This window comes from Lagenorhynchus albirostris, chromosome 16, assembly GCF_949774975.1.
Source record: "Lagenorhynchus albirostris chromosome 16, mLagAlb1.1, whole genome shotgun sequence".
Taxonomy (NCBI): Eukaryota; Metazoa; Chordata; class Mammalia; order Artiodactyla; family Delphinidae; genus Lagenorhynchus; species Lagenorhynchus albirostris.
This window is the reverse complement of record NC_083110.1, coordinates 12,525,029-12,541,237: the sequence shown is the minus strand read 5'-3', so window position 1 is coordinate 12,541,237 and position 16,209 is coordinate 12,525,029. Positions and strand designations below refer to the sequence as shown.

The 16,209-nt window shown below is 34.2% G+C and overlaps 1 protein-coding gene across 1 annotated transcript in view; it reads right to left on the bottom strand.

Annotated features, from left to right (window-relative positions):
• Positions 1–16,209, bottom strand: part of PHYHIPL (phytanoyl-CoA 2-hydroxylase interacting protein like) — a 91,728-nt gene that overhangs the window by 20,040 nt on the left and 55,479 nt on the right. The gene's annotated exons all lie outside the window — the stretch shown is intronic.

The window sequence follows — 16,209 nt, the reverse complement described above, 5'->3', positions numbered from 1 at the left end:
AGTGCTGAGCTGAGCTCCCTGTGCTATATAGCAGGTTAAGGGAGCTAATTTTTAAATTTTTTTTAAAATAGTGATCTTGGGGTCTTATTTATTTATTTTTATTTAATTTATTTTTGGCTGTGTTGGGTCTTCGTTTCTGTGCGAGGGCTTTCTCTAGTTATGGCAAGCGGGGGCCACTCTTCATCGCAGGCCTCTCACTATCGCGGCCTCTCTTGTTGCGGAGCACAGGCTCCAGATGCGCAGGCTCAGTATTTGTGGCTCATGGGCCTAGTTGCTCCGCGGCATGTGGGATCTTCCCAGACCAGGGCTCGAACCCATGTCCCCTGCATTAGCAGGCAGATTCTCAACCACTGCGCCACCAGGGAAGCCCAAGGGAGCTAATTTTGATAGTTACTTTCCTCCTCAAAAACCATCAGGTCCCCACTGCCTACAGAACAGCTTCAAATTTACTTGAGAAAATTGAATTTGGGGTTAAATAACTTGTTCAGTGTTACACAGCTAAGTCAGTGGTGAAGCTAGGATTTGACCCTATTTTCCTTCCTTAATATACCAACAAGACCTCCTAGAAGTAACTAAAGGGCCAGGATGTAGGATATGGCTGCAAGAGTGGGCCTTCTGTACTCTAAATGGGAGTCAGATGTGAGGCCTCTTGTACAGTGTCCTGCCCCATGTAGTGAGACCCCCCTGGCCAAGAAACGGGCTTGTCTTTAGCATCCAAGTGAATACATGCCATTGCCCTCTGTGAACCAGGAGGTTAAGCACACTCTGGAAGGGTGGTAGCACCTACAGCACCCCTGTGTCTAGCCTCAATTCTTAACCATCACAGCCTTGTCCAATTTGCCAAGAAACTGGCAAAAAGAGGAGAAAAGTTTTAGGGAAGAGTTCTGGAAGTGGATGGGCTTAATAGTTCATCTTCTCTCACTCATTTTGGCTTACTTTCTCTCTGTTGCTTGTTTGATCCAAGTTTGAAGGCCAGTCTTTTTTTTGTGTGAGAAAAGACAGAAGAAAACCACAAATAACTACCTTCTTTGCAGTGGAAAAGAAAGAGAAAGAGAAAAGCTTCTCCTAAGGTGCCATATTCTTTTATTAGTTAATAGAACAAATAGGGACTCTGTAAGTCTACTGGGAAACTATCCTTTAGTCTTAAGAAACCTAGTATCGGTAAATCCAAAATTAACACGTTAAGGAGAAGGTAGAACTATCATATTAGCATCTACAAAGTGCCAGAACTATTCCTGGATACTTAATAATACATATCATTTAATTCTTACACCTCTGTAAGACAGTGATATTGTACCTATATTACAGGTAATGATACCAAAGCTAGGGAGCTTAAATGACTTGTCTAAGATGGACTCGAGGAATTACCTGGGATACATCTTAAAAAAACGTATATTCTGTAGGTCTAAAATGAGGATTAGAAATCTGCATTTTAAATAGCTTCCCTGGTAATTCTTTGGCTCAATAAAAAGCTTGAGAGCCACTGCTAGGAGATACAGATTCACATTTAGCCCTGGGGTATCTTCAAGAAGCTAGGTACACTATTACATACATACTGCTTTAGAGATTTTAGCTCTCTGATGAGGAAGCTGAAGTTCACCCATAAGTGTGGGCCCTGAATTATTGAGAATCAAATGATCAAAATATCTTTGGATATTAATGGATTTACAAAAAACCACACTGCTGTTAAGTGAGTCATACCTGTGATAGGCTGAGAGGAAGGGAAGAAAAAAGACCTACAAAAACAATCCCAAAACAATTAACAAAATGGCAATAAGATCATACAAATCGATAATTGCCTTAAAGGTAAATGGATTATTAGGCTCCAACCAAAAGACACAGACTGGCTGAATAGATTTTAAAAAAACAAGACTTGTATATATACTGTCTACAAGAGACCCACTTCAGACCTAGGGACACATACAGACTGAAAGTGAGGGGATGGAAAAAGGTATTCTATGAAAATGGAAATCAAAGAAAGCCGGAGTAGCAATACTCATATCAGACAAAATAGACTTTAAAATAAAGACTGTTACAAGAGACAAGGAAGCACACTACATAATGATCAAGGGATCAATCTAGAAAGAAAATGATACAATTGTAAATATATATGCACCCAACACAGGAGCACCTCTATATGTAAGGCAAATGCTAATGGCCATAAAAGGGGAAATCCACAGTAACACAATAATACTGGGGGACTTTAACGCCCCACTTACAACAGTGGACAGATCATCCAAACAGAAAATTAATAAGGAAACACAAGCCTTAAATGACACATTAGACCAGACAGAGTTAATTGATATTTATAGGATATTCCATCCAAAAGCAGCAGATTACACTTTCTTCTCAAATGCACATGGAATATTCTCCAGGATAGATCACATCTTGGGTCCCAAATCAAGGCTCAATAAATTTAAGAAAATTGAAATCATTTCAAGCATGTTTTCTGACCACAACACTATGAGAGTAGAAATCAATTACAGAAAATAAAATGTAAAAAACACAAACACCTGGAGACTAAACAATATGTTACTAAACAACCAATGGATCACTGAAGAAATCAAAGAAATCAAAGAAATCAAAAAAAAAATACCTAGAGACAAATGACAATGAAAACACAATGATCCAAAACCTATGTGACACACCAAAAGCAGTACTAAAAGGGAAGTTTATAGCAATATAATCTTACCTCAAGAAACAAGAAAAATCTCATATCATTGAAACTAAAAGCTGGTTCTTTGAGAAGATAAAAAAAATTGATAAGCCTTTAGCCAGACTCATCAAGAAAAAAAGCGAGAGGGATCAAATCAACAAAATTAGAATAGAAAAAGGATAAGTTACAACGGACACCACAGAAATACAAAGGATCATAAGAGACTACTACAACTATACGCCAATAAAATGGACAACCTAGAAGAAATGGACACATTCTTAGAAACGTACAACCTTCCAAGACTGAACCAGGAAGAAATAGAAAATATGAACGGACCAATCACAAGTTCTGAAATTGAAACTGTGATTAAAAATCCAACAAACAAAAGTCCAGGACCAGATAACTTCACAGGCAAATTCTATCAACCATTACAGAAGAGTTAACACCTACTCTTCTGAAACTCTTCCAAAAAACTGCAGAGAAAGGAACACTCCCAACCTCATTCTACGAGGCCACCATCACCCTGATACCAAAACCAGACAAAGATACCACAAAAAAAGAAAATTAAAGGCCAATATCACAGATGAACACAGACGCAAAAATCCTCAACAAAATACTAGCAAACTGAATCCAACAATGCATTAAAAGGATCATACACCATTTTCAAGTGGGATTTATCCCAGGAATGCAAGGATTTTTCAATATCCACAAAAATCAGTGTGATATATCACATCAACAAACTGAAGAATAAAAATCATATAATTATCTCAATAGATGCAGAAAATACTTTTGACAAAATTCAACACCCGATTATGATAAAAGCTCCCCAGAACGTGGGCACAGAGGGAACATACCTCAACATAATAAAGGCCATATATGACAAACGCACAGCAAACATCACTGTCAATGGTGAAAAACTGAAAGCATTTCCTTTAAGATCAGGAATGAGACAAGGATGTCCACTCTTGTCACTATTATTCAACATAGTTTGGAAATCCTAGCCATGGCAATGAGAGAAGAAAAAGAAATAAAAGGAATCCAAATGGGAAAGGAAGAAGTAAAACTGTCACTGTTTGCAGATGACCTGATACTATGCATAGTAAATCCTAAAGATGCTACCAGAAAACTACTAGAGCTTATCAATGAATTTGGTAAAGTTGCAGGATACAAAATTAATACACAGAAATCTCTTGCATTCCTATACACTAACAATGAAAGATCAGAAAGGGAAATCAAGGAAACAATCCCATTTACCATCACATCAAAAAGAATAAAATACCTAGGAATAAACCTATCCAAGGAGGCAAAAGACCTGTACTCAGAAAACTATAAGATATTGATGAAAGAAACTGAAGATGACACAAATAGATGGAGAGATATACCATGTTCTTGGATTGGAAGAATCAATATTGTGAAAATGACTATACTACCCAAAGCAATCTACAGATTCAATGCAATCCCTATCAGATTAACAATGGCATTTTTCACAGAACTAGAACAAAAAAATTTTTTAATTTGTATGGAAACATAAAAGACCCCAAATAGCCAAAGCAATCTTGAGAAAGAAAAACGGAGCTGGAGGAATCAGGCTCCCTGATTTGAAACTATACTACAAAGCTACAGTCACCAAAATAGTATGGTACAAACACAGAAATACAGATCAATGGAACAGGATAGGAAGCCCAGAGATAAACCCACGCACCTATCGTCACCTAATTTATGACAAAGGAGGCAAGAATATACAATGAAGAAAAGACAACCTCTTCAATAAGTGGTGCTGGGAAAACTGGACAGCTACATGTAAATGAATGAAATTAGAACACTCCCTGACACCTTACACAAACATAAACTCAAAATGGATTAAAGACCCAAATGTAAGGCTGGATACTATAAAACCCTTAGAGGAAAACATAGGCAGAACACTCTATGACATAAATTGCAGCAATATCTTTTTTGACCCACCTCCTAGAGTAATGAAAGTAAAAACAAAGATAAACAAATGCAACCTAATTAAACTGAAAATCTTTTACACAGCAAAGGAAACCATAAGCAAAATGAAAAGACAACCCTCAGAATGGAAGAAAATATTTGCAAATGAAGCAACTGACAAGGGATTAATTTCCAAATTATACAAACAGCTTATGCAGCTCAATATCAAAAAAACAAACAACCCAATCAAAACAACAACCAAAAAAAGACATACAGATGGCCAAGAGGCACATAAAAAGATGCTCAACAACACTAATTATCAGAGAAATGCAAATCAAAACTATAATGTTGTATCACCTCACACCAGTCAGAATGGCCATCATCAAAAAGTATATAAACAATAAATGCTGGAGAGGGTGTGAAGAAAAGGGAACCCTTCTACACTTTGGGTGAGAATGTAAATTGGTACAGCCACTATGGAGAACAGTATGGAGGTTCCTTAAGAAACTAAAAATAGAGGGACTTCCCTGGTGGTCCTGTGGTAAGACTCCGCACTCCCAACGCAGGGGGCCCAGGTTCAATCTCTGGTCAGGGAACTAGATCCCACATGCCGCAGCTAAGAGTTCACATGCCACAACTAAAGATTCTGCATGCCGCAATTAAAAAAACAAAGAAAAAAACCCAAAAAAGATCCCGCACGCCACAACAAAGATCCTGCACATTGCAACAAATATCCCGTGTGCTGCAACTAAGACCCCATGCAGCCAAATAAATAAATAAAATAAAGATTTAAAAAAAACCCTAAGGCTTCCCTGGTGGCGCAGTGGTTGAGAATATGCCTGCTAATGCAGGGGACACGGGTTCGAGCCCTGGTCTGGGAGGATCCCACATGCTGCGGAGCAGCTAGGCCCGTAAGCCACAACTACTGAGCCTGCACATCTGGAGCCTGTGCTCCGCAACAAGAGAGGCCACGATAGTGAGAGGCCCGCACGCCGCGATGAAGAGTGGCCCCTGCTTGCCACAACTAGAGAAAGCCCTAGCACATAAGTGGAGACCCAACACAGCCAAAACAAAAACAAAAACAAAACCTAAAAATAGAGCTACCATTTGATCTAGCAATCCCACTCCTGGGCATATATCCGGAGAAAATCATGCTTCGAAAAGATAAATGCACCCCAATGTTCATTGCAACATTATTTACAATAGCCAAGACATGGAAGCAACCTAAATGTCCACTGACAGAGGAATGACTAAAGAAGATATGGTACATACATTCAACGGAATATTACTCAGAAATAAAAAAGAATGAAATAATTCCATTTGCAGCAACATGGATGAACCTAGAGATTACCATACTATGTGAAGTAAGTCAGAGAAAGACAAATATCATATGATATCACTTATACATGGAAACTAATTCAAAAAATGATACAAATGAGCTTATTTACAAAAGAGAGACTCACAGACTTAGAAAACAAACTTATGGTTACCAAAGGAGAAAGGTGGTAGGGAGGCATATGTTTGGAGGTTGTGATTAACATTTACACACTACTATGGATAAAATAGATAATGAACAAGGACCTACTGCATAGCACAGGGAACTCTACTCAAATATTCTGAAATAGCCTATATGGGAAAAGAATCTGAAAAAGAATCGATATATGTATATGTATAACTGACTCACTTAGCTCTATCCCTGAAACTAACATAACATTGTAAATCAACTATACTCCAATATAAAATAAAAATTAAATTTAAAAAAGGAATCGTATGCATTATGACTGTCTACATAATTTCAAACAACAGTGAAAAAAATGTTTTTTAAGAAAAAAATAAAGCTATTTAGCATTTGACCCAATTTAATGACAATACTTCAATATACTGACAGTAACTAAAATACTATATTTTGCCATTTAAACTTCCAGCATGTTATCTTTTCAACCTTAAAGTTATAAACAATTATTTTCTAGAATACTTTGTTTTATATGGTTTCTCTTCCACTTATTAAAACTTGATTAAAATTTTGTTACCTTTATTGAAAGGAGAAAACTTTTGCTCATATCATATTTTGCTATTCAGAACAATATAAAGCTCAAACCTATAAAGGATATGCTATACCAAGAACCCTCATTTTCAAGCTACTTATCATAATCCCAGTTCTTTACAAACCTACTTAGCCTCTATGCAGCTTTCTTACTTGGGAAGAAAAAGATAAGAATTTAATTTAATAATTCCTACCAGTTTACATGTAACTTGCTTCCTACTCATGCTGTGTAAATCAATTTTTAACTGAGATTTTGAGATAAGTGACAGAAGACAATGATTCTGTCTTTAAAACCGGTGAAACAACAGTGATCCACATGTTGTTAATATTCAATAACCAGCCAATACTATCTTAGATCTATACGATCAAGTGTACTTCCAAATGCAGCTTCCCTTTTTTAGTAAGACTTCATCTTAAAGGTAATTCTAGCTACATTTCTCTGCTTTACACACCAAATAATTCTAATAACTCTGGCTGTGCTGCTCACTGGTAATACTGAATGGAGAACAAATAAGTGGCACTTTCTATCCATCCAAAAGATGAAAACTGCTTTTTCAGAACAAACATTTCAAAAGCACTTTTCCAACAACAGCAATTATTAAAATGTAAACTGAAAACATAGCCAAATTATACTGATATATTTTATATGTTCGGCTCTTCTCTCAATGAACTTAAGTTGTCTTGCAAAAAATGATCAGATATTAAAAAAAAGATTTATTGAAATATAATTCATATACCATACAGCCATTCGTTTTAAGTGTACAAGTCAATGGCTTTTAGTAGATTCAGAATTGTGCATCCGCCCCACAATCAATCACAGAACATCTTTTTTTTTTTAATAGCAGAATAAACCCTACACACCTTAGTTATCACTCTCCAAGCCCAACCTCTCCATGTCCCCTCTTCCCTCAACTACTAATCAGTTTCCTGTCTCTGGATTTGCCTATACTGGGTATTTCATTTAAATGGTATCATGTAGTAAGTAGTCCTTTGTGACTGGCTTCTTTCACTTAGCATAATATTTTCAAGGTTCATCCATGTTGTAAAAAGACTTTATTCCTTTTTATTGCTGAATAATATCTCATTGTATGGATATACCAGCTTTTGTTTATTTACTTGTCAGCTGATGGACATTTGATTTGTTACTACTTTTTGGCTATCATATATAGTGTTACTATGAACATTCATGTACAAGTTTTTTTTTAATAAATTTATCTATTTATCTATCTATCTATTTTTGGCTGCATTGGGTCTTCGTTGCTGTGTGGACTTTCCCTAGTTGTGGCATGCAGGGACTACTCTTCATTGCAGTGCACGGGCTTCTCATTGCGGTGGCTCCTCTTGTTGCAGAGCACGGGCTCTAGGCATGCAGGCTTCAGTAGTTGTGGTACATGGGCTCAGTAGTTGTGGCACATGGGCTTAGTTGCTCTGCGGCGTGTGGGATCTTCCCAACCAGGGCTCAAACCCATGTCCCCTGCATTGCTTAACCACTGTGCAACCAGGGAAGTCCTCATGTACAAGTTTTTGTGTGAACGTATATTTTCTCTTCTCTTGAGTGTATGCCTAGGAGTTGAACTGTTGGTTCATAAAGGTAACTTTGTTTAACTCGGTAAGGAATGGCCAAACTGTTTTTCAAAGCGGCTACGCCATTTTACAATCCCACCAGCAGTGTACATGGGTTCCAATTTCTCCACATCCTCATCCACACTTCTTACTATCTAACTTGTACTTTTGGTGTCATATCTAAGAGACCATTGCCTAATTCAAGGTCACGAAGATTTACACCTAAATTTTCTTCACCTAAATTTTCTTCTAAGAGTTTTACAGTTGTAACACTTACATTTAAGTTTTGGATCCATACTCAGTTAATTTTTATACATGGTGTACAGTAGGGGTCCAAGTTCATTCTTTTTCATGTGGATATGCAGTGATCTCAGCACCGTTTATTTTAAAAGATTATTTTTTCCTCATTTAATTGCTTTGGCACTATTGTCAAAAATCACTTGGCTATTGTATGATTTATTTCTAGACTCTCAATTCTATTCCATTACCACATTGTCTTGAATACTGTAGTAGCATTGTAGTATATCTTGAAATTGAGTAGTGTGAGTCCTCTAATTTTCTTCTTTTTCAAGATTATTTTGGCTATTCTGGGCCTCTTGACTTTCTACGTGAATTTTAGGATCAACTTTTCAATTTCTGCAAAGAAGTTAGGTGAAACTTTGATAGAGTCTAAAGGAACTTAAAAGGATCTAGACTCACTAAAACCTTTTAAGTGTACAAAAGGATAATAAACCCACTTTGCATCTACCTTTAGTATCACATACTACAATCTATGCATATAAAACCAGTGTTAGTGCAGCATTATGAATTTATATATATCGCTAGAATACTATATATTCAATATATTCCATAAATTATCCATTTTATAAAAAAGAGATTCTTCAAGTTTGCATATTTTTCCTTTTCCCTCTCAAGAATTAGAAAAGTTACTCTAAACAAACATTATGCATTATAATCCTTACTCCTTCATTTTAGGGTCATGTTCAGAATAGAAATCTTGCAACATAATCTTTTTGTTTCATTATATACATGTATGCACATTCATTTGTTTGAATATATAATACACACATACGTAATACTTTTTCTTTTTGATAGCTTTGGACAGAGATTTAAATTATTTACCTATCAAAGTCCTTAGCTAAATTCCTTACAACTTGAGATGTCTTTATCTTTTTGAAAGATATATAAAAGAAAAAAGTTACTTGGTTATCAAGATTACCTCGTGAAGTATATCGCCAATTTGATTAATCCAAAAATGCAGTTTTACCTTGAATAAAGATTAAAAATTTCACCCACCTAATAAACAGATGTACTCGGACAAACATTGCAACAGAACATGTTTCTATTTATTGAGGACCTCTATGTTTTTAGCAAGAATTTTACACCATTGTCCCGTGGCCGCCCTAGTTTTGTAAAAATGAGTAATTTTTCTTCCTCATATTATCTTCTCTAGAGTGCTATAATAGAAGCCAATCTAAAATCTTAGTTACAGTAGATAAAAGGGCATAAGTGACTCAGTTTGAATAAAGTAAGAGTGTTTTAAAAAGTTAATAAATGTAGTTACTTTTAAAAATAAGTGTTGGGCTGTTCTTCTAAGAAAAAAATTGCAGGTGTTAGGTTCACTTCCCTTAAAAACAGCAATTAGGAGCAATTTCCTCATACCTTATCTTTTTTTCCTTCCTAAAGTTTTAGTGATGAAAAATCAGCTAACATAGTACAAAAAGGAAGACATTTTATAATTTTATAATTAAAATTATATATGTATATATGTTTAAATAATTATATATGTTAATAATTTTCATTATAAAAATAAGAGATACAGTCTGCTAGGGTAAAAATACATTTCTCTTCATAAAAACAACTTTAAAATGTTGCAATACTTTTAAAGTCATGAAAGAAAAACTCATTAAGATAGTAATAAAACTCAAAATAGTAACCACAACAAAACCTGAAACTGTTCTCTGCTTTATTCACAATAAACTCCCAAAATAAAAATAGTTAGTGGTAACACTGAATATTGTTGGAACTCTTAGGAAAAAACACAAAGAAGAAAATAAAAATCATTTGTAATTCTCTATACTATTAACATACTATAGAATATTGTTTTGTAACTTGTTTTTCACTTACTATATTATGAACAATTTCCTATGGCTACATACCATTCTAATCTTGTGTATTCTATTCTACCAATCAGTCATCCTAACACTGGACATGTAGACTGATTGTTTCCAGTGTTTTCCTGTAATAACACTCAGTTAACACTATTCTATGTAAATTTTTGTGCCTATCTATGATTATTTATTTTTGGATAAATCCCACAAACTTCAAATGTTGAATCACATTAGGTTTCATCAATTTGTATTCGCAACTACAGTTTTTCAGTGCCTATTTTTTGCACCTTTATCAGTTCCATTTACTACTATTTACAATGTCCACGTGTTTTTGATGGGCAAAAATTGGAATCTTTATCTTAAAAAAACAAAAAATGAGACTTTACTTAACCTGTACACCTTACACAAAAATTAGCTCAAATTGATTAAAAAACTTAAATGTAAAACATAAAAACCACAGAAGTGCCCTTCTACCATTGTTTTAGCTAATTTCTCCTTTTTACTTTCTATATCTTGATGTCACATTGTGTGTGTGTGTGTGTGTGTGTATGTGTGTTTGTGTGTAATTATAGCTTCATTGGGCATTACAGCCTTTTTAATTAAAAATGACCATTTTCATCTTAATAAGTGTAATACATTAATTATACTCTGAAATAATTTATATCCTGTTTTATTTCAATTTGCGTGTGTATGAAAATTTTTGCTCTTTCCTGCATTTTATTTTTCACTTTCAATCTTTTTGGCTAAATTTGTTTTAGGTGTATCTTTTGTTTAGGTGTATCTGTTTCTGACCTCCATATATATACTATCTTCTATTTTCATTTTTGACATTCCCTTTACATTCTCAGCAAAAAATTCTAAGTGTTTCCTCCATATCTCTGATTTATTTTCTTCACTGTGCCTTCCATTCTTTGCTAATGGAATTTTAGTTGGTATAGCATTATTAATTTTCTTCTATTCTCTCCTGTTCACAATTAGGTCTCTTTATATATTGGTTTATTATCTAATTTTTCATTTCTTTGTTTTATTAAATCTAATTTTGAATTTTACTGAGAATATATAAATCAGAATCTATAAAAGTTACATGGTTTTACTACAGAAAATCTTTCTCATAAATGCTATTCTGCTTCTTATTGCTAAAATTTTCTCCACCTATTTCTTTGTAGAATCTTTTCATAGCTAGGTCTCATTTTAACTTTTCTGTGTATTTATCCTTGAAAAAGAACACATCTTTAGGTTTGGCATAGGACAGATCTCCTCACTTGCTGTAAGAGAACACTATCAAAATTTTGCTCTTAGATCTTAATCTGAAGGGGCAATTGTATGTTTATTTTTCTGGTTAAGTAATTCTGAAGTCTGTGTGAAGGGGAGAAGAACCAGAGACATGGATAATTCGAGGACAGAAACTTCATCTTAGATTATTTTCTTGGTTTTGGCTAACCAATTAGCAGGGGCAGGTTTGCCACCTCTAGCATTCTGTGTGGTCTGTTTCCTCCAGTTACAATATGTAGCTATTTGGATTTTGGATTCTTTTTATTAAATTGCTGGTTCTCACATTAGAAAAGTGTCTTACTACTTTAGGGATATGCCTCATTACCCACCAGGTGGTACTGGTGGATAACTTCACTTTCTGTGGCCCCTGGCACACCTGCTTTCAAGAACTACTGATCCACAGCAACAAGAGAAAATTCAAGTGGAGTTGTGCTCCCTATCCATCCCTCTATCCACCAAATCAGAGGGTTCTAGAACAGGTCCCTTCTAAGAGCTTCTCCACTATTTTTCCTGCAATACCACATGGTTTTCTGAGGAAAAGGAGTCAAAATTATAAGCTCCTTTCTACAATGGGGATTTCATGTGTAAATTATGTAACAGAGACACCCCAGTGAGTGGAATGCCGATGGAAGTTTCCCATAATGTTTAGTATTAAAGACATTTTTCCTCTATTTTAATTTTTCCTTATTCATTTTGGCCAAGGTCTTGTAGACAAGATTACTTTGATATTTATGCTCAAAATGACCATCTTACTGAGATTCTTTAATTCACTTAAAAAGTAGTAACTTCTCATCCTTTTTGTCTTTTTAACTTAAATTCTTTGTGGCAGCATTCTCCAGACTACCCTTATGCAATTTATTATAATATTATCAGATAAAAGTAAACAGTAGAGCTATATTTACATGTTTGTAGAATTATACACTCTTCTTTCTGAGACTGGCCTTGGAGATCCAGTCAATAGTTCTCAAATGTTTTCATTCAACAGATTAGCAAAATTTCATCCAAAACTAAGAGAATTGTTTTTATTTTGTGAAGAGTAAAAACAAAACTGTAGTTTATTACAATCACAATTATAATAAAATTACATTTTAACATCAAATGTCAAAATACCTGATCTCAGAATAAAAAGTCTTCTAAAATTGAATAAGTTAACTTTATGAAGAACTGACTAAATTTTCTATATTTTCTCATTTAACAGAAGACTAATGAAAACTTCTCTATGGCTTGGTACTAGTTCTAAGGACTGATATTTGAAAACCATTTGATACATAGTTCAATTTCCCTTCTTTGTAGATAAATAAACTAGGGCTTAGGGAAACTAAATGATGTGGCTACAGTTAAAGACTGGGTAATTAAATGAACAAAAAAATGTAAATCCATGTTTTTTGCTTTTTTTTTTTAATCCAAGTCGATGGACTTTTTTCATTACATTATGTTGTCTTTCCCAGTTTAGTTTCTTGCTGGTTTTCTATTTTGAACATTGTGTGTTATATATGTGATCAGGGAAGTGTGGGCAAAGATGCCAGTGGTAAGATCAACTAAATTATTTGGGTACTCTAGAAGCTGTTTTGCATGAAGCCTAAACGATGGTCACAGCCCTTAACATCCTTGCAATCTAACTGAACAGCTTAATGGTAATTCATACTGAACTCGTCTAATTTCACATGGTACTGTTTCTCTGACTCTTTCACTGAATTCATTAATTTAAGTCTGGAATTAAATTGAATGAGTTTATAATAAAAATGTATATTAGTCTATACCTTTACTAATTTTGACCCCTCAGCCCCCACCCAGGGGATATTTGGCAATGTCTGGAGGTATTTTTGATCAGTACAACATGGGGAGGGTGCTGTTGGCATCTGGTGAGTTTACATTGTGAAGCTTCATCAGTCTATGACATAAAATATCTAATCAATTCAGTCAGTTAAGTTAGAAACCTCAAATAAGTCAATTGCTTAATGTTAATGTATATATCCTTTGGAAAATATACTAAACAGTTAACAATTTAACTGATGTTTTTGGTATCACTGAACTCATTATTATTTTTTAATATATTATTGTTTTACTATAAATTATTTAGTGGTAGCCCATCTACCTGAATATGTGTTTTTCAGATTTAAGATAAATTACAATTCTGGATATCCAACTTCCAGAATTAAAGGAATCTAGGAACTGAGGATAAATGTTCCTTAGTTATTAAAATAGACAGAAGATAAGATGCAGGACAGAAGGCAAGGATTATACTACACTACAAAAGAGAGGTAAGAATAGACTTGCATATTGAGGCAGCATTCAAAAGAGGACAAAGGGGAAGAGCCAAGAATGAATTTCAGGACTGATCCAGGAAGGGAAATGTGAAACAGGACACAGTTAAAAAAAGAAATAGAACCCATGAGCAATCTCAGAGGTGGGCCAAAAGCAATTCAATTTTTTTAAGTCTCATTTTCAATAAGGTAAACTGCATTTGTTTGTATATCTCTGAATATTTATCACAAATTACGCACCTCCATTTTGCTAATACTCAAATTAATTTCCTATGTTGATGGGTATATCTCACATAAATAAGTATACAACTATTAATTACAGATTGGTTAAGATCGTTTATACTAGTTAGACAGACAAGGGTTTGAGTTCTAGCTATGCCACAAGGAATTGTCTGATCTTGTGTAAATATTATAACTTGCTAAGCCTCCATTTTCTCAGAGGGTCAATGAGTATTAAATGAGGCAATGTAGACATACAAAACATTTAATATAGTATCTAGCATGTAGTAGACAATAAATGTTGGGTAACTGAACATTACTTTGATAGAAAAAGCAATACTAAGTGACTCTATCCTTTAGTCTAATTAATGCATAACTTTTCTAATTCACTCCAGAATGTCAGTCTTGAATGATTATCCCTTCAAGTCTTGAATGATTATTTTCTTTCGAAATACTTTAAATATGCCGACATTCATTAGTGTCCAGATATATGCAAGTATTTTTGAATAAATACATATATGCTGAAAAAGGCTATAATTTCCTAATCTTGATGTGATATTTGAGTATAAATAATCTCTAAATTACCTCATGCTTCCCACTCAAATATACTCTTAACCATTTTTTAAAACCAAATCACTGTAGATCACATCTAATTTCCTGTTTTTAAAGTGTTATTTAATCTTATAGCTTGCCACCCTGCTTGCAGTATTCTTTCTTTCCACAGGCCTCTAGTTTTTATTTTTTCACAGTATATCACTTTTTATTAACTTCTTTTCTATGCACTTAATCCTTAAACCTCTCTTTCTGAATTATTTCTCTTAGATTAATGCTTATAGCACATCTTAATTATCTGTACAATTTTCATTATTTCATATCCAAATCATTAATAAAGATTTTTTGAAAGCATATTTCCCAATAACCATAGTATCCAAATAGCATTTCACCCCAATTTTGGATCTTAAATCTCTTTTCTGTGATTATCGTTCCTGGGGTTGTTTTAAATCCATGTAACAGCACTTCTTTATTAAGGGAATTCCAGTTCACTTTTCAAGAAACTTTTATGAGGTACTATTTTATTCTTCACCAATAATGAAACTGCATTTGCTGAACCAGCTGCAGGGCTATTGAAACCTCTTGATACCAATACTTTTTCACAGCTTCTCATTACTCTAGAGGTTAGGAGTTACAAATGGAGGACACAAAAATTCAACTGTCACAATATTAGGAAAACTATTGTACAGGGAACACTGGCACCTGAATATTAATGAAAACTTTTCCTCTTTGTAAAGGCAATCTATGTGGTCAAAAGCAGGGGAATATGACCACCCTGGAACCTCAGACTCTGAAGTCCAAGTCACCAATATTCAAAAGAATCTGAATGTAGTTTAATTACAATGCTCATGGACTTTACAAAGTTTTGATCTTTTGTGTAAAACCAAGAAAACCGGTTGATCTCTGTGGTGCTGACCCTTCACAGATAGCACTGGATACTCCAGTTCACAGCAGAAACACAAGATGCTGGCTTTCACTGACATAAGAAGCAGCACAAGATTAATGTTTCACACTATTTGTGGGCTTATCTCTTTTGGCCATATCCAGTGTTAAATTCCAAATTAAATTGTCTAATCAGTTTTATAATGGATGTGATCCCTGCCACTAAAGTTGAACTGTAACACTAGTAAATGAGTAGTAAATGAAAAAGTGAAACTAATTCGGTATCTATTGTACAGTTAAATTACTCAAAATATATATACATGGTCTAAAAATAGTAAATAAAATACCAATGATTTCTTTTGTCATTTCTTATAAAAGCCAAAATGGCAATGAGAAAATGAGTGCACTTTGTTAAACAAGTTTTAAAGATAAGATAAATTTGTTTTTTACTACTCAAACGTTAAAAGTATTCAGAGAGTAAAACTGAAATAAACCTTGGCAAATGATTATGTGATAAAACAAATCTGTAACAAAAGAAACAATTTTATATGATTGAAAAGAAAAACACTAGATTACAACTGTAGACATCAAGGGTCTAGCCTAGGTTCTCCCAATAACTAGGCAAATCAAGGTATAAAAGGATTTTTGGTTAACTAAAATAGACTATATTTAAATAGAGCATTCAATCAAAATCTTTTAGTAATAGAAACATTTACT